A 19,880-nucleotide genomic window follows, 5' to 3' on the forward strand; every position below is an offset into this window, starting at 1 on the left:
GCCCACCCCAACTGCGAGAAACCTGGGTGCGGTCCTAGACAACCAACTGTCATTCTCAGCGAATGTCGCAGCAGTCACACGTTTCTTCAGATTCCTTCTCTAAAACATCAGGATGATCCGCAGATTGCTCACTGAGGATACAGCACAGATACTCATCCAGGCTCTAGTCATCTCTCGTTTGGACTACTGCAACTCCCTCCTTGCTAGTGTCCCAGCAGTGTCCATCAGACGTCTGGAGCTTATTCAGAAAGCGGCAGCCTGCCTGGTGTTCAACCGTCCCAAAGTCTCCCACACAACTCCCCTTCTTATGTCCCTACACTGGCACCTGGTAGCCACCCGCATCTAGTTCAAGACCCTGGCGCTTGCCTACCGGGCAGTGAATGGGACAGCCCTGTCTTATTTCCAGGTTATGGTCAAGCAACACGTCCCTAGCCGTCCCCTCCAATCTGCCACCTCTGGGCGACTGTCCATCCCAACACTCAGAGCCCCTGGCTGCTAATCGAACCGGTCTGGGCTCTTCTCGGTCTGGGCTCCTCAGCGGTGGAACAAACTCACGAAAAAGGTCAGAACAGCGGGGTCGCTGCCCATCTTTCGCTGTGAGCTGAAAACATACCTCTTCACCAAGCACTACCCTACTAATCACACTTAGCCCCAACTCCCCCACCCCTCCCCTCAAAAAAAAAAAAAAAAAGTATATATATGTATATTGTTTTGAGATGGCTATTTGGTTGAGTGAGCACTTCTGACTTCTGATGACTGGTACTTCGGATCTTCGGTAACTGAATTGCACTTCTTGTAAGTCGCTTTGGTTAAAAGCATCTGCCAAATGCCTTTATTTTAATGTAATGCAACACTTTTGTGTCGAATTAAGAGGCGTTGATAAACTATGTAAGTGACTTATGCTTGGCTTATACCTAACAATTTTCATAGTCCAAGACAAAAAACTAAAAGTCGGAAGGACATTTTCTGAGTTTTACTGGACTTGCAGAGCACTCCCTCTCGGCCGTTAAGTATGAGGTGGTAATCTGATAAGTCTTTTCCTAGTGTTGGGCTTATGAAAAAATGGAATGTGTTTGGTATTATTGCTAATCTTTCACTCATTACAGTGATGTAACACAATTAACAACTAATGGATGAGCTCTAACAAACCCTGAGAAAGGAAACCTGGGGGACAAGCAATCACCAGAGACAGTTTTTGTTGGTGGCCTTTGCTTGGCACAGATGATTGTAAAGTACACAAACACAAATGGAAAATAGGCATATTTGAGTTGGTGTGTGTTTTTAGATCTTCATATACCACTTGCCAGATAATTTCTCCATGAATTAGATGTTAGAAGATATCGAATCAGCAATTAGATTGCACTCATGTGCAGAGGTACCTCACTGCAAGAGATGCTGCCTCCTGACATACAAGTTCATTGGGTTTTTAAAACATTACAACAATGTCAACAAAAATAGATAGAGGCCACATTTTAACAATACACACCCCTAGCAGGGTGTTTCCCACATTACATGAAACTGTATTTTTCTCTGAAACCCATGCACATCACAGCACAACATTTGACAAGCAGGCATGACTCAGCAAATACTACAGAGATAACAAAACATTCTTAAAACATTTTGTCATAACAATGAACACAAGATACCAGGTCTTCATACCTTTATCCACACCTGGTTCACTGCAGTAAAATATCTAGGCAGTAAAGAACACAAAACCAATCATTTCAAAACAAAATAACCAAATCCAGGATCTAACCAGACATAGATTCAACCATCCACTCTGCTGTACCTGTTAAGCTGTACGATCTACAAAGTAAGTTCTGTAGTGGCTACCACTGTAGCCTCACAGCATGAGAGTCCCTGCTTCAAATCCAAACCGGGGGTCTTTCGTGTGTAAACTTTCGTGAGTTTGTATGCTCTACATCAGTGATTCTTAACCATAGGGCCGCAGCCCAAACTTGGGCCCCGAGCGCCATTCTAGTGGGCCGCAAAAAAAATCTGTTTTGTACGTGTGGGCCCCGAGGGCTGCGGGACGCAATAACAACTCCTGACCATGTAGTGGCGCTAATGCATCAGTCAGTTGTTACTTTAACCAGCTCCATAAATAAGGAGAAGAAGACACTCAGCTGGCTGTAAACAAACAAGATGGAGAAATATTTAAAATGAAAAAAGGAAGACGACCCCCCCGCCAAAAAGTAAATTTTTGCGCAAGTACAAGCCCGACTTCATTAAGTACGGCTTCGTAAACGGAGGTAGCGAGGCAGTGCCAAGAGTCCAGTGTGTGGAGTGTGGGTTAACGCTGTCTAACGAAGCACTTAAGCCGTCAAAACAACAGCGGCACCTAGAGACCAAGCATCAGCTTGTGGGAAAGCCGGTGGAATTTTTCAAGAGAAAAGAAGATGGGCTGCAGATGCAGAAAAGATTGAACGTGTCACTGACTGGCAACTCTAAAAGTGCACTGAAAGCTAGTTACTTCGTAGCCAGACGTGTGGCACAAAGTAAGAAACCATTCACCATAGCGGAGGAGTTGGTTCTGCCTGCTGCTGTTGATATGTGCCGTGAGATGATCGGAGAGGCCGCTGCAAAGAAGCTACTGACCATTGAATTGAATACAAATCAAACCAAGAGTGAGATAATTTATAAACCTATACAGTGTACATATATTAAATAATACATATTAAATATTATATAATATAATAAATAATATATATTAAGATTATATTTAATGGGCCCTGGACCCCTCTGTACTGAAAAAAATGGGCCTCGGGGTCAGAAAGGTTAAGAACCCCTGCTCTACATGACTGTCTGTTTGTATGTCTACCCATTTCCAAAAGCTTGCAGTCTCATCACCTGGAAGGTGGAAGACAAAGACGAGTGGTCTTTCTAGGAACCAAACAATCCTGGCTCAACTCCTACACTCCTTTTGGGCCCGACATGGGCATTTTACAGCCTGTGGGCCACATCAACCTCTGTCTGAGCCTGTTGAAGTGTTGCTGGGAAAAACACCGAACCCCTAACTGCTTCCCCAGTACTACTCATTAGCTGCCTTCTGCTCATGGTTCATCTATGATAGGTAAAATGCAGTGGTCATATTTTGCTGATGTTGCGCTGTATGAAAGACTGAATGTGACAATGTGGGTCTTTCTCTCTTTAACAAATTAAGAGTCAAATTTTACTGTCTGAAAATTAAGATAAAAATGTAGCAGCTTGTGAAGCAGATAGTCAAACTAGCACACAGGCAGCTCTGTAAAAGTGAACCGCCTAACCCAGTCTCAGCATCTCCCACCCCTCAGAGAATCTACAATCACCGGCCACTTTATTAGGTACATCTGTCCAACTGCTCGTTAACACTTAATTTCTAATCAGCCAATCAAATGGCGGCAACTCAGTGCATTTAGGCATGTAGACATGGTCAAGACAATCTCCTGCAGTTCAAACTGAGCATCAGTATGGGGAAGAAAGGTGATTTGAGTGACTTTGAACGTGGCATGGTTGTTGGTGCCAGAAGGGCTGGTCTGAGTATTTCGGAAACTGCTGATCTACTGGGATTTTCACGCACAACCATCTCTAGGGTTTACAGAGAATGGTCCGAAAAAGAAAAAATATCCAGTGAGCGGCAGTACTGTGGGCGGAAATGCCTTGTTGATGCCAGAGGTCAGAGGAGAATGGCCAGACTGGTTCGAGCTGATAGAAAGGCAACAGTAACTCAAATAACCACCTGTTACAACCAAGGTAGGCAGAAGACCATCTCTGAACGCACAGTACGTCGAACTTTGAGCAGATGGGCTACAGCAGCAGAAGACCACGCCGGGTGCGACTCCTTTCACCTAAGAACAGGAAACTGAGGCTACAATTTGCACAAGCTCATCGAAATTGGACAATAGAAGATTGGAAAAACGTTGCCTGGTCTGATGAGTCTCGATTTCTGCTGCAACATTCGGATGGTAGGGTCAGAATTTGGCGTCAACAACATGAAAGCATGGATCCATCCTGCCTTGTATCAACGGTTCAGGCTGGTGGTGGTGGTGTAATGGTGTGGGGAATATTTTCTTGGCACTCTTTGGGCCCTTTGGTACCAATTGAGCATTGTTGCAATGCTACAGCCTACCTGAGTATTGTTGCTGACCATGTCCATCCCTTTATGACCACAATGTACCCAACCTGCTGATGGCTATTTTCAGCAGGATAATGCGCCACGTCATAAAGCTGGAATCATCTCAGACTGGTCTCTTGAACATGGCAATGAGTTCACTGTACTCAAATGGCCTCCACAGTCACCAGATCTCAATCCAATAGAGCATCTTTGAGATGTGGTGGAACGGGAGAGTCGCATCATGGATGTGCAGCCGACAAATCTGCGCACTGTGTGATGCCATCATGTCAATATGGACCTAACTCTCTGAGGAATGCTTAAAGCACCTTGTTGAATCTATGCCACAAAGAATTGAGGCAGTTCTGAAGGCAAAAGGGGGTCCACCCCGTTACTAGTAAGGTGTACCTAATAAAGTGGCTGGTTAGTGTACATAATTATCACAGGACTTCCTGTGGCATAGAAGGCTTTAAAATGGGAGATGCGATCCCAGCTATGTAATTTCATAAAAAAAAAAATGTCAATAGTTGAGTGTGTCGGAAGCATTCCACTGTTCAGGTGGTGCCCTTCTCTCAGAAAGTATTGTTTTTTTTTCCATAAAAAACCCTCTCTGCAGCAGAATCAAATGAACAAATACAAATCTTGAGTGGGAGGAGGACAAGCTGTGCAAAGCAACACTGTGAACACAGTACAGTAACCCCCACCCTGCATTCATCAAATAGAAAGCCTCAACTAAAGTGCGTAACTACAAACTGTGGGCATCCCAACTGCACGGAATTTACAGACAAGGGACATTTGAACCTGTGTGCTTTACATTGTCATGGTCATTAAGTAATACATCCACTTTAGGGCAGTGTAAGAGTTCAGCCTTTACTTTCAAGTGCCATGTTCCCTTTTGGACACTAAAAATGGCAACTGTGGAGAAGCTTGTGATAATGTAGATTCTATGAAACAAAAAACCAACAAGAGGGAGCATAGTGGACATCAGTGGGCTGTGCACCCATTAAATATAACACGGCATATGGACAGAATTTTTTTTCTCCCTAATTATTCCAATGCAATGTTGCCTTCTTGTTCTCCATTCACTTGACCATACTGTGCAACACTGCCCCCAGGACTTCTGGTGATACTGCTCTGTTCACTGTATTTGGCTCGGGTCAGCAATCTTCCTGAAAACAAAGAATTCCGCATGAAATGAATGCAGAGGATGGACAGATCGCTCTGTCCCTATGTGTATGCGGCATTTAACACTGAGCATTGATGATCCTTTGAGGGGATGCCTGAGGAATGGCAGAGTGTGCTGGTGCCAATGTTTAAGAACAAGGGAGAAGTTCAGAGTTGTGGTGCCTACAGAAAAGTTGATGAGCCATACAATGAGGGTATGGGAAACAGTAGTGGAAGCTATATTGAGGGTAGAACTGAGCAGTTATGAAGAGCAGTATGGTTTGATGTCAAGTCAGACTACTTCAGATGCAGGGCTGCTGGATTGTACCTTTGAGGATCTAGAAAATGCAAAAGGAAAGGTTGTCGGGATGTATGCGGACGTCTGGAGAGACAGAGAAGTATGCTGGAGTGGTGCAGGGCATGATAGATCACAGTAGAGGTAGGACTATATCGGGGATCAGCTCTGAGCCCCTTCTTGTCTGTTATAGTGATGAATGGGCTAGACAGGGAGTTCTATAATATTTGCAGATGACATTGTGATCTGCAGTGGGAACAGAGAACAGGTGGAGGTAAATCTAGAGAGATTGAGATGTACCCCTGGAAAGGAAAGGAATGAAGGTTGAATGAGAATGACCTAAGTAGAACAGTGAGTCTACAGAGTCTAGAGATAAAGAAGGTGGACGATTTTAAGTACCTAGGGTCAGAAGTCAAGAGTAATGATGAGTGGGGAAAAGAATTGAAGGGCAAGGACATTGGAAAGGGGTTAGAAAAATGTTGGGTGTGATTTGTGAAAAACGATTATCAACCAGAAAGAAAGGTCAGACAAAAACTTTAGTTGTGTTTTGGCTGTTTGTCTATATAAGAACAGTTTGCGCTGCCCGAAAAGACAAAATACAGAAGCCGGTTCAAGAGAGGAAATGTTGTAACACACCTGCATCTCTATGTAAACCTGTCAGAGGTGTTAGACATCTACAATGATTCCCCCTCTCAAGCAGCTGTCCTCACCTGCATGAAGACATCCACCATCATGTAGGTCACTTTGGATAAAAGCGTCTGCTAAATGGCTGTAATGTCATCATCCCTGTTCCCAAAACCTCCACAGTGACAGACTTGGATGACTACCAGCCAGTTGCTCTCACTCTGATAGTCACGAAGTGGCTCAAAAGGCTAGTCATAGCGAACATTAAGACAACATTAATGTCACCATGGACTCTGACCAGTACGCATACTGGCAGAACCGCTCCACGAATGATGCTATATCATCAGAGGTCCACACAGCCCTCTTGGCTCTTGGTGAATAAGGACTCTTATGTGGGCTTCCTCCTCAATGACTTCATCTGCATTCAGCAACATCATCCCACATATCTTGGTGCAGAAACTCCACATACTTGGACTAAAATCCACCCACTGCGACTGGTTACAGGACTTCCCAACAGACAGATTGCAAGCTTTCAGGATTCACAACAGCTCCTCCTCCCCATCCCCCTCAGCACAGGCTCTCCTCAGGGCTGTGTGCTGAACCCCCTCCTGTTCACTTTGCTGATATATGACTGTTCCGTTATGAACCCCAGCTGTCATATAGTTAAGTTTGTGAATGACATGACAGTGGTGAGATGCATCACTTACAATGATGAGTCCAAATAAGAGAGGAAGTGGAACACCTGGAGTGCTGGTGCAGAGAAAACAACCTCTGTTCAAGAGAGAAAGTCCTTAACCCCCTCCCCTGCACATCAGAAGAGCAGCTTTGGATGTGGCCTCCAGTTGCTGGTACCTGGGTGTTAAGTTCAATGAGGACCCCCCCTGGAGCAACTTAAACTTCCGAACTGGTCAGGAAGGCTCACCAGCACCTCCACCTTGTCAGGAGATAGAGGAGGGTTGGACTTCGGATGCTCAGTCCTGTCCTACAAATGTGTGGTGGAGGAAGAGGAGGAGGTGGAAGAAACTTCTGCATTTGTAGGAGACGATGGAGAGATTCCGGTATATAACTGCTGGGGTTTCTGGTGGTCACTGGTCTAGATTGAACAGGGTTCATCAAGTCACTGGTCCAATGTTTGGTTTAGTTGTCATACATTGTTTTCAAATAGTTCAGAGAGCAGACACCAATGTTTAGAAAACAAACTCCATATACATCAGACCATACGAAACACCAAAAATGCTGCAGTACGCATATCAGACCGAAAGTTGACAGTGTGGGTTTGTGGAACATTGAAAAGGGGAAAGTAAATGCTGGCAGTGTATATATTTTATCCGGAGAATTTATTTGTTCTGGTCAGACTTCACTAACATTGGCTAATAAGTTTCTCAATTGTTCATGAGGCACAGCAGAATACCATTTCTTTGTATCAAATCTACTTAGCTTTGATTTAGTCTGATCCCCAGACCAGGAAATGAAAATTATTATAGCCATGTAAAAAAGTGTTTGATGCTGGGTTATTTTTTGGTGGTTGCTTTTTCCTTGTATTAAATTATGAGAAGAAATACAAGTACAATACAGAAAAGTATTGAGGAAGTGTCATGGGGTTGTCGCAACTCAAAATCTGATTGGTTGAAGCACTAGCTTCATCAACAGTCATATTTTGCTAAAGCGCCTGTGAGTGATTCTGCAGGCCTCCAGGCAGATGTCTTTGACTTTGACCATGCCTGGCATTTCAGCCAAATAATGGCTGAAATGTGATTGGTTAGATTCTTTAATATATAAATACATGTCTGGAAGCAGCACAGCCAGGGAAAAGTATCTGAAAGGAAGAAGACAGACCATTTCGAATTATATGATAAGTATTCATTGACAAAATATAATAAAATCAGTCTGTGATTCAGATATTTTTTTAGGCCAGCAAAGGAGGCCTGACGGCCCACCACTGCTATTAGTCAGGGACATAGCTTGCGTCTGGAATACTGATACCAATGCATTGACTGACAACTAACCATGTTCATCAGTTCATTTCCTTCCTTTTATTGGTTTATAATACCTCTTGTCTTAATTCTTAATAAGCGACAGTGGCTTCAAGTAAGACAGAAATGCTCTATCATACCTATCCTACCCGATCCAAAAAAGTATGCAAAAAATACCATTAAAACACCAACAGAAACTCAAGTCCACACAAATGATGAAAAACAACATAATGTAATAATCGTTAAGTCTACCCTTTTATAGAGCCTATAAAGCGGACAACAAGGACTACCAAAATTAAAAGATTTCTGAGGAGATTGAAAATCAAAGGTCTTTAACGGGCAATGTTTTTCCATTCTTCCTCCAAGAAAAGGTAATGGAAGAAAAATTTGATGGAAGGCTTAGAAAAACAGATCATTTTACAATCCGTGAACCTCACAAATTCCCGGAAGGCATTTCGATAGTCTAATCACCTTGTAAACAATAGGTTATACACTGGTATCTGAGCTGGAACAAGTTAGGGGTTTGATGTTGAATCATTGACAAGTGAATTTCTAGACTATGCTGAAACTTCAGACAGCTCTAAAAATTCTGCGTTAGTGGGTAAAAGCTCATATTGCTTTTCTAGATACAGTGACACCCCCCACACATTCGAATGAAATATTTTGGACATTAATACATTACTGATCTTCGGTGACTGAATGGCACTTTTTGTAAGCTGCTTTGGATAAAAGCGTCAGCCAAATGACTGTAATGTAATGTAATTATCACTGGTTAATATCATTATATCCCTTTCAACTAAATTATTTCTATGTCTAATAAACTATATTTCTAATAAACTATAATTTATTCAAACCACCCAGTGAAACTGTGCCTTCTGAAATGGAGAAACAATGGGATGTTAAGGTGAGCATATCAGCAAACATTGGAAAAATATTTTTTTGATTTTCACTAAAATGTCATTACATTATGAAAAATGTAGAAACCTACAGAGATTTTGATATTTTCATGTTAAGGAAAACTTTTTCAAAATGTAAAAACATTTGAAATCGCATGATTTCTTGAGGTTACAACTACGTGAACATCAGTGTCAAAAATCCATTATAATTTACTCTGAAAAAACAAGCTTTATTATCACATACCTCAAGACGGAATATGAATTTACATATCTTGAGAAAGCTGAGTTTATTTTGTCTATAGATGTATGACATCATAGAGCGTCTAGATCAAGGGTGTCAAACTCAATTTTAGCCCAGGGGCCACATGGAGGAAAAGCTATTCTCAAGTGTGTCAGACAGGTAAAATCATGACAGATTAACTACTGTTAATGCACCTATTGTTATATTCACCCTGAACCTGGTATCTTTTAGCTTTGAAAGTTGGATTAAACACATTTGTTGGCCGGATCTGGCCTGTGTGCCTTGAGTTTGACACCCCTGTTCTAGATGTTTTCATCTGGAGCTTGTTTTTTGATATTTTTTTTACCGACAAAAAGAACATATCCTATAGTGTAAAATGATTTGAACCGCATGGTCTGGTTGTTGACTGATCATTTTACTGGTATAATGCAATATTTTCCTCAGTGTAATCTTAAGAACAGTAAAGACAATCACCTTGACTGTACATTATACTAATGTGATGTAGTATTTTGGACTTTTGCAATACATCTGGTTCTAAAATATTTTCAAGTTTAATGACTATGTGTTTTCAGTGGTGCAGACCATGTTGTAGGCCTCATGATAGAGAGAAATTTAAAATGCTTAGGTATTGGAAAATATTATCTTTTTGTATCCTTTGATTCTCTTCTGTTAAGATTTATCCAGAACAGTGCAGGAGGTTAAATCTGCCAAGTATACAAATAATCACACGCAAAATCTTTAAATGTACCATATCTGACAGCTTGCAACGGTATTATACAATATGTGACTTAAAACTAAGCCAGTGTTCAGAGGATGGGTTGTTGGCAAAAGCTCACGTTTACTTGCTTGATTCATCCCCATTCCAAAACAGTAAGGACAAGATTTTGGTTACATGTATCATGGCTAGTCTGTTATCATATCTCTATCAACAGTACTTGAATAAAATCTCTCTAAAAAAATTGAACTAAACACACTCACACACACTTCAGTGAAAATATAACCTTTTAATTGTTGGATTCAGTATTTTTTCGAAGTTGAAAGTTACTGCAAGATCTACGTTAAAGAAATATAATGTAAGGTGAATGTAAAAGGAATCAGCAAACGTTCGTGTCTGTATGTAAAGTAACCACCAATATTTTGAGATACAATTCCTTACATGTAAAAAAATGTGTTTTATTATTCCACCTAGAGCCTACTTTTTTAATGAACGTACTAATATTAGTTCAAACTCTTGCTATTGGCAAGAAATAATAAAGTGGGTCTGTCGTATTGAAGACCGGGAAAGGGTTAAATCGTGTTATTGAAACTACCGCCGGTCTAATACAGTTTTCATGAATGGCATACTAAACACGATAGTATTAGAATTGACAAATACATGATTTCAAGTTTTAATAAAGATTCATTTAAGGTATTGCCTTCACGAGGCAGATTTTTCTCGGACGTCCAATGGCATGTGACGGTGAGCCGAACGCCTACAGATGAATTCCTGACGTCAAGAGAAGTAAGTACTTGAAGCTATAGTACAGCTAAAACTTCAACCGGTGGGAATTTCATATCGTGCTTGCGTGTGGGTTGGTGGGTGAGGGCTGTTAAAGCTTTGCATTTGACAACAGAGGTTCGTAAGACAGGAGGAAAATTACGACATAGACAGTTCATAATGTGAACACAAAGGAATGCTAACTTTGGTGGCACTTACCCATAACGGGGTTTTTGTTTTTCCAGTTCGGCAGAAGAAAACGCCGCCGCGGCGGCCGCTCGCTGAATAAAATACAAATACCATTATAGTTCCGTAACGAAGTTATTGTCGAAGGTTGTTATGTACTCACAAAATATTGGACAGAGGGACGTAAACAGTGGCCGTCATTTGCCGGTTTCTTGCATGGTTCCAAACCAGTTCAAGGAAGCAAATTACAGTTGGCTGCATTGTATTTCAGTAATTGTAGAGTCAAGCACACACAGCTTCCGTTTGTATTTTTCAAAATAAAATGCAAAACTGTTAACTATGTTGTGGAGTTGTATTTATTTATGTATTTATTCATTCGCCTACTCAGTTGCTATGACAAATTTTAAGACGAGCAACAATGTAAGTAGTGTCGAGATTAAAAAGAATGTTTTGTCTGACAGCACAATTTTAGACCGAATGAATCCAAAAATTCCGGGTCTGGTGACGAATCCCGTCGCACCTAACAAGCACAAGGCGCAAATGATTGATCTAATTACGCAGTGTGATTTTGACATATATAATCAAACCGTGATGGCATATTTTATTAAATCGGTGCAAAACTGTGGCACCCTGCTGCACTATTTAAGAAAGCTTTGCCAATTTGTGTTTAAATTTATATCAAATAACGAGCCAAGAATGTGAGATTGTTCCGAAGGTGCAACGCCTTCCCTCAAATGAGGAAACGATAGGCTTTTATTTTAAAGGCCAAATACCGATTTCCGGCGTTTACTTTCCTGACTACAAACTAGTGATGTTTTCGAAATCCGCCCTTGTCACTTAAAAAGCTACATACCCCTTGTAAACTTTCATATCACGTTATCACGTGCCCCGCCTGCTGGCATCCTAAGAAAGCTCTGGATCCTGCGTGTCTTCAGCAACATTATGGGTTTTAATTGAAAGACAACTCTATGCACCATATTTTGGGATGCAAAACTGTTGCAAAGAAATACAGAACCTCCTTACATGTCCAAAAACAACTGCAAATTATTCGGGGAGGGGGGGGGTCACTGGATCTGTATTCAGTTAGATACTATGGCATCTTGGGCGGCCTCTAGAATGTGATAGGAGAAAGATGGAAAAGGGGCAAATACGGCTGGATATTGATTACAAACTAGACTGTTTTAAAGGGAATTTTCATGTAATTCTGGGTTTGTTACGTTATCATTGTGATGTAAAACATTTAGAACTTAACGCCTGTGGAAACCTTTAGTGAGATCGTTGGACAGTTTATTCAGATTCAGCCATTGCCCACTGTGTGCTTTAAATAAATCAGTTAACTGACCAAGCAATGCTTTTTTCACAACAATTAGAGATCACAATCTCTGAACTTGCATTGCCTTGTAGTTAAAAAACTGAAATATATCTAAGGATGTGAAATTTAGAGGCAGCAAATAGAGCTAAGACATCAATGAACTTCTTCTCCTTTCCCATAAGGGGTCATCACAGAGAGTCATCGTACTCCATTTAACCCAATTGTCTGTATCTTCCTCTCCCACATCAACTACCTTCATATCCTTTCTCACTACATCCATAAATCTTCTCTTTGGTCTTACTCGAGACCTCTTGCCTGGCAGCTCCAATTCCAGCATCCGTCTACCAATATATTCACTATCTCTTCTCTGTACATGACCGAACCATCTCAGTCTGGCTTCTCTGACCTTCTCTCCAAAACATCAAACATGTGCTGTTCCTCTGATAGACTCATTCCTGATCCTATCCATCCTGGTCACTCCCAAAGAGAGCCTCAACATCTTCATCTCTGCAACTTCTAGTTCTGCCAGCTGTCTTTTGGTCATTGTAACAGTTTCTAGTCCATACATCATCGCTGGTCTCACCGTTGTCTTGTACACCTTTCCTTTTATTCTGGCTGAAAGTTTTCTATCACGTAGTACCCCTGACACTTTTTTCCACCCATTCCAACCTGCTTGGACCCGTCTCTTCACCTCTTTTCCACACTCTCGGTTGCTCTGGACTGTTGACCCTAAGTACTTGAAATCCTCCAGCTTCTAGATCTCCACTCCCTGTAGCCTCACCGTTCCCCCGAGTTCCCCTCATTCACACACATATATTCTGTCTTGCTGCGACTAACTTTCATTCCTCTCCTTTCCAGAGCATACCTCCACCTCTCTAGATTTTCCTCTACCTGTTGTCTGCTCTCACTACAGATCACAATGTCATCCGCAAACATCATGGTCCATGGGGATTCCTGTCTAACCTCATCTGTCAGCCTGTCCATCACCCTTGCAAAAAAGAAGGGGCTCAGAGCTGATCCCTGATGGAGTCCCATCTCCACCTTGACCTTCTCTGTTACCCCTACAGCACAGCATACCAATGTCTCACAGCAAGCATACATGTCCTGCAGCAGTCTAACCTACTTCTCTGCCACTCCAGACTTCCTCATACAATACCAGAGCTCCTCTCTTGGCACCCTGTCATATGCCTTTTCTAGGTCTACAAAAACACAATGCAGCTCCCTCTGGCCTTCTCTGTACTTTTCTATTAGCATTCTCAACGCAAATACTACATCTGTAGTACTCTTCCTAGGCATGCAGCCATATTGCCGTTCAAAAATGCTGACTTCTGCTCTAGTTTCCTAGAGTCTAGTTTCCTAGTCTAGTTTCCACTACTCTTTCCCATAACTTCATTGTATGGCTCATCAACTTTATCCCTCTATAGTTGCCACAATTCTGCACATCCCCTTTATTCTTAAAAATAGGCACCATCACACTTTGTCTCATTTCTTCAGGCATCTTCTCACTCTCTAAGATCCTGTTGAATAATCTAGTCAGAAAATCTACCGCTGCCTCTCCTGGACACTTTCACACCACCACAGGTATATCATCAGGACCAACTGCTTTTCCACTCTTCATCCTCTTCAATGCCTTCCTCACCTCACTTTTACTAATTTGTGCTACTTTGTGGTCTACAATAGTCACCTCTTCTACCCTTGCCTCTCTTTCATTTTCCACATTCATCAGCTCTTCAAAGTACTCTTTCCATCTTCCCATCACTCTTCTAGCATCTGTCAATACATTTCCCTCTCTGTCCTTAATCACCCAGACCTATTGTACATCCTTTCCATCTTTATCTCTCTGTTTCGCCAACCTGTATAGATCATTCTCATTCTCCTTACTATCCAACCGAGCATACAAGTCATCGTACGCCCTTTGTTTTGCCTTTGCTACCTCTATCTTTACCTTTCGCCGCATCTCCCTGAACTCCTGTCTGTTCTCTTCAGTCCTCTCAGTATCCCACTTCTTCTTTGCTAACCGCTTTCTCTGTATATACTCCTGCACTTCCTCATTCCACCACCACGTCTCCTTATCTACTTTCCTTCCAGATGACACACCAAGTACTCTTCTACCTGTCTCCCTGATAACACTAGCTGTTGTTGTCTAATCATCTGGAAGCTCACCCTGACCACCCAGACACTTTCTCAACTCCTCCCTGAAAACCATGCAACACTCCTCCCTTTTCAGCTTCCGCCACTTTGTCCTCTGCTCTGCCTTTGTCCTCTTCATCTTCCTTGTCACCAGAGTCATCCTACAAACCACCATCCTATGATGTCTGGCCACACTCTCACCTACAACTACTTTGTAGTCACTGATCTCTTTCAGGTTACCTCGTCTATATAAGATGTAGTCTACCTGCGTGCTCCTACCTCCGCTCTTATAAATTACCCTAATCTCCTGTTTTTTGTGGAAAAAGGTGTTCACTACAGCCATTTCCATCCTTTTTGCAAAATCTACCACCATCTGTCCCTCTGCATTCCTATCCTGGATACCAAATCTGCCCATCACTTCTTCATCCCCTCTATTGCCTTCACCAACATGTCCATTGAAGTCTGCACCAATGACCACTCTCTCATTTCTGGGAATATTCTGCATCACTTCATCTAACTCATTCCAGAACTTCTCCTTCTCTTCAGGTCCACATCCCACCTGCGGGGCATAGCCACTAACAACATTGAGCATCACACCTTCAATTTCCAGTTTCAGACTCATAGTCTATCTGACATTCTTTTCACCTCTAGGACGTTCCTTACAAACTCCTCCTTCAAGATAACTCCTACTCCATTTCTCTTCTTGTCAGTACCATAATAGTACAACTTAAAGCCTGCTCCTAAGCTTCTAGCCTTACAACTTTCCACCTGGTCTCCTGGACACACAGTATATCCACCTTCCTTCTCTGCATCATGTCGACAAACTCTCTAACTTTTCCTGTCATAGTCCCAATATTCAGAGTCCCTACTCTCAGTCCCAGACTCTTTCCTTTCCTCCTCTCTCTCTGCTTCTGAACACGCACTCCTCCTCTTCTTCTTGTTCTTCAATCCACAGTAGCCCAATTTCCATTAGTACCCTGTAGGTCATCAGTACCAATGGTGGTGGTTGTTAACCCGGTAAAACCCGCGACCGATCCGGTATAGTTTTGGTTGACTCGCATGTTTGGTTTTGGCAAAAGTTTTACGCCGGATGCCCTTCCTGACGCAACCCTCTGCATTTATCCGGGCTTGGGACCGGCACAGGGAGGCACTGCTCCGTGCCCCCCCAAGGCAGGCTTGGAGAGACACGGGCCAGTGCCGCCCTGTGGCTGAACAGTAACTCTAATTCACTTTCCACAGAGGAATTTTCTTTGTGGAGTTTGCATGTTCTGCTCATGTCTGCATGAGTTTTCTCTGTGTCTTCTGGTTTCCTTCCAAAACATTCACGAGGTTAATTGGAAACATTGACCAGATATGTGAATGATCATGTATTGTTTCTCAGTATGTGCCCCTGCTATCAATGGCCCAGGGTGTATACACCATCTTTCTCCCAAATGACAGCTGCATTGGCTCCCAGTAACAATATCCCTGTGACCCAAATTGCTGAGTAAGTAGCAGTTGATGAATCAAAATAGGAAGCTTCCCATTTCTTCTTCTTTTTACATATTTTCCTCAGAACAGAAATGTTTTTCAGTTTTGCTTCCCTTTATCCCAGAGACCTGAGCTTATTTGCAATGATTCAGTTTCTTTGAGCAATCTTAAATCAGTTTAACAGTCAAAGAACATCATGGACTTTGCTACTTATAACCTCACAATGGAACATGGCGGCACACTTGCATAGTACCTTTAACACCCTGCAGTTTCAAAGCACTTTACTCTGGATTACAATTGTCCATTCACACACTGATGTGGCAGAGCTGCCATGCAAGGTGCTAACCTTGACCATCACAAGCAACTGGGGGTTCAGTATCTTGCCCAAGAGACACTTTTGCATGATGACAGGAGCACCCAGGAATTGAACTGCAAACCTGATGTTTGGAGGCACACTTGCTCTACCAACCTAGCCACAGCTGCTCCCTATAACATTTATAATTAGACATAAAAATCATTGTGTCTGTATCGTGCATCCCATTGTATGTGAAAGAGGTCCAGACAGTGATTTACTTTCTTGCAATTATATAAAGATAATTACATTAGGTATAGAGAAGTCAAAACATGTCACAAGGACTATGGAAAATACCTGTGATACAATCGGTGGGAAGAGAAGCTTCAAATCACATTTTAATATTTCCTAAGTAAATAAATGGAAACAAATTTCATCGGAAATGTGTGCTCATTGTACTAAAATTGGAGGTGGGCAAACTACGGCTAAAAAGCCACATGTGGCCCACAGCATAGTTGATTCCATCTCACAGGGATTCCCAGCAATTAAAATTCTAATATATTTACATTTGTAGGTTTCATTTAACTTTTCCCTACACTACATAATTAGTACCACTAGGTAAACCACAACTGCACCAGGCTGTCATGATTTTCGGAGGGTACCTGACTCCAAATTCAAGGATTCTCTGAGAAGGTAAGGCATTAGAGGGGTTTATTTACAAGGAAATTAATGGAGGGCTATGCTGGGTCCAGGTTGTTTCTGGACAACGAACAACGATGGACAACGAGTCCATCGAACCTGCATACTTGGGGCTTAGCGGAGTCGCCAGCCTGCCCATTGTGTTCTAAGAGAGGCACCTTATAACACGTCCTAAGCTGCTGCACCACAGCATTAGGAGAAGGGTGCTACCGATAGAGGCATGACCAAGTCCTGAAGACCATCGCTGAGGCACTTAGCAGAGGGTTGGTTTGGGCAAAGCAGTTCCGCCCTGCCAAGGACTTCATTGGCTTTGTCAGGGCTGGGGAGCAGGCGGCCACAGCTAAAAGAACACCAGCAGGCATCCTGACATCTGTAAGAGACTGGCAGCTGATAGTGGACCTTGGAAAACAGCTTAAGTTCCCAAGCCATATTGCAACCACCACCCTCCGTCCTGACATTGTCCTTGTATCAGAGGCCACCAAGCAAGTGATAATGCTGGAGTTGACCGTCCCGTGGGAAGACCGCCTGGAAGAGGCTTTTGAGAGGAAGCTCTCCAAGTACACGGGACTGGTCAGGGGGTGCCAGCAAGCAGGATGGAGGGCAAAATGCCTTCCAGTGGAAGTGGGCTGCAGGGGATTTGCAGCCCGGTCCTATGCCAGCGCTCTGGGTTGTCTGGGCATTGTTGGGCAGCATAGGAGAAGAGCCATCCGCAATACCACCGAAGCGGCAGAGAGGGCCTCAAGATGGCTGTGGCTCAAGAGAGGAGAGCCATGGAATCATGGTAGCTAGCGTGCCAACTGGACACAAGCCGGGGCCTGATTAGCTCTGGCTGGGTCACCTGGATGAGGGTGTATGATGTTGAAAGACCCGAAACACCCGACGATCCCAGGAACATCACTGAGGATGTGTCCAGGTGCATTAGTAGATGTATTTACACAGTGGAGCCACGTGAGTCTCAGGAATTTATGAAGAATAGGAGCATAGGGTTCTGGACTTGGGAACAAGGACAGCTGAGGCATCGAACTCTGGAGCAAGGAACTGCGAGGAAAGGGGGTGCATAGAATTCTGGACTGAGGAACAAGGCGCTTGCAAAGAGAAGTGAGACATAGATTTCCAGACTCAGGAACAAAAATGCAATAATGGATCCTTCTGTGGAGATGGCAGTCCACCAAGATAGGATTTTTGACTCCAGGAGAAGGCATCCACATGGCAGTGGCCACTGTAGTTGAACAATCTGACACCAAAGTGCTGGCAGCAGGTTCCTCTTAAGCGCAGCCTGACAAGGCCTAAAATCCATTCATCTACAGGGTTTATAGTCTATCAGGCCAATTAGTGAAGAACTGAGTTGAAAGGAGCTGTACACAGACACATAATCTCGTAACCCAACACAACTCTTCTTTTCTTGACTTGGTCTCATGTACCCCTGACAACAAAATAAGGGGACAAAAAAGCAGGATGTCTTCAGCAAATGCTGGATTTGCTACAAGGTCTGAACTGAGGGAGAGGAACAAGGAAAGAAGTAAATGACAGGTTGAGTACAGAACTAACTATTCATCTTCTCCCAGCTTTCTCTCCCCCAATGAACACACAGATCCACCACTCCAGTACCAGAACCTCTGCAGGTCGGTTAGACCCACCTGTTCCCGGAGGAACGTAAGTGGTGAGTACAATCTAACTAATGCCTCTTCTGCAGTAGATACAGTGAGACTGGCGGACCATCTCAGAATAAGGATCTCGTCCCAATTCATGCTCTCTGCCACAATTATTTTTAACAACGACTCTCTCAGCCTCACAACACTTATTGATTCCGGTTGCAAGCAAAATTTGATTGACCACTCTAGTCCTACAATCCAACATTGAAACAATGCCTCACACTCTATTACATGTCTCTGCACTGATTGGTAGAGCCTTACCCCAGATCACCCACAAAACAAAGCCCCTACAGTTAATAATTTCTGGAAATCACCATGAACAAACATCTTTCTATGTCTTCCTCACATCTCACTCATCCATCGTCCTTGGTTTTGACTGGCTCCAACACCACAATCTGCATCTTAACTGGTCAGAACTCTGAATCTAATCCTGGTCATCTAACCGTCTTTCTCACTGCCGACAGAGTGCCTCCAAGTCCATCTCCTGCAAACCCCAATTATGCATACCCAGCTGATCTGTCTCTCATTCCCGAAAAGTATCATGATTTCAGCCAAGTCTTTAGTAAGCACAAGGCTCTTCCTTTCCCACCTCACCTTCCCTATGATTGGATTCATAAACTTGCTTTGGAGGAGTGACAGCATTGGTGTGCTGAGCATCCTGTGCTGGTTTGGACAGGTCATAACAATCTATCTTACCTACAGTCAGCCAAACATCTTAAATCACGTCAATGCCGTTGGTCTCTTTTCTTTTCCCAATTTAACCTGTCCATTTTATATTGCCCAGGTGCCAAAAACACAAAGCCAAATGCTCTTTCCCGCCAGTTCTCCTCGGATGATAGCAACAAGACCCCAGCACCCATCCTGCCACCTAACTGCACAGTTGAGGCTCTTTCCTGAGACATTGAAGGTTTCATGAACTAAGCTCTCCAGACTGAAACAGACCATGGCACTGGTCCACCAAACAGAATATACCTCCCCTTCTGGGTTCGATCTCGTCTCATTCACTGGATCCACTGTTCCAAATTTTCTGTCAATCCTGGTATCAGACGAACCGTTGCACTCATTAACTGCCGCTTCTGTCGGCCATCTATCCACAGGGATGTTAAGGTTTCAAGGTTCAGGTTACAAGGTTACAAGTGTTTCTTGTCATATGTACAGTATGGAAACGTGTTTCCCCGTACAAAGAAATACTTACTTTGCTGTCATTTGGGCGGCATGCAACTCCGGAGCAGGCAAACACATCTGCCACACAGGATGCCATGTTGTGTAAGAAAAGAGAGAAAAGAGGGGAGAACAAGGGGAATGAGAGGAAAAAAAAGCCAAACCAAAATTAGGCTCCTGTAGGGGGCGCAGTGCGGGATTAGAAAAAAACACCTCAG

General features: G+C 43.0%; 1 protein-coding gene across 2 annotated transcripts in view; it reads right to left on the minus strand.

Annotated features, from left to right (window-relative positions):
• rin2a (Ras and Rab interactor 2a) overlaps positions 1–11,208 on the minus strand; it is a 68,755-nt gene extending 57,547 nt beyond the window's left edge. For both annotated transcript variants that reach the window (XM_086165158.1, XM_086165167.1), the window contains exons 1-2: positions 11,110–11,208; positions 10,980–11,041 (exon numbers count right to left, since the gene is read on the minus strand). The gene's annotated coding sequence lies outside the window, so the exon portion shown is untranslated. The remainder of the gene's footprint in view (positions 1–10,979; positions 11,042–11,109) is intronic.
• Between the last annotated feature and the right edge of the window lie 8,672 nt (positions 11,209–19,880).

This window comes from Fistularia commersonii, chromosome 2 (assembly GCF_037954325.1).
Source record: "Fistularia commersonii isolate RoL2024-O1a breed Wild chromosome 2, RoL_Fcom_v1.0, whole genome shotgun sequence".
Classification (NCBI taxonomy): Eukaryota; Metazoa; Chordata; class Actinopteri; order Syngnathiformes; family Fistulariidae; genus Fistularia; species Fistularia commersonii.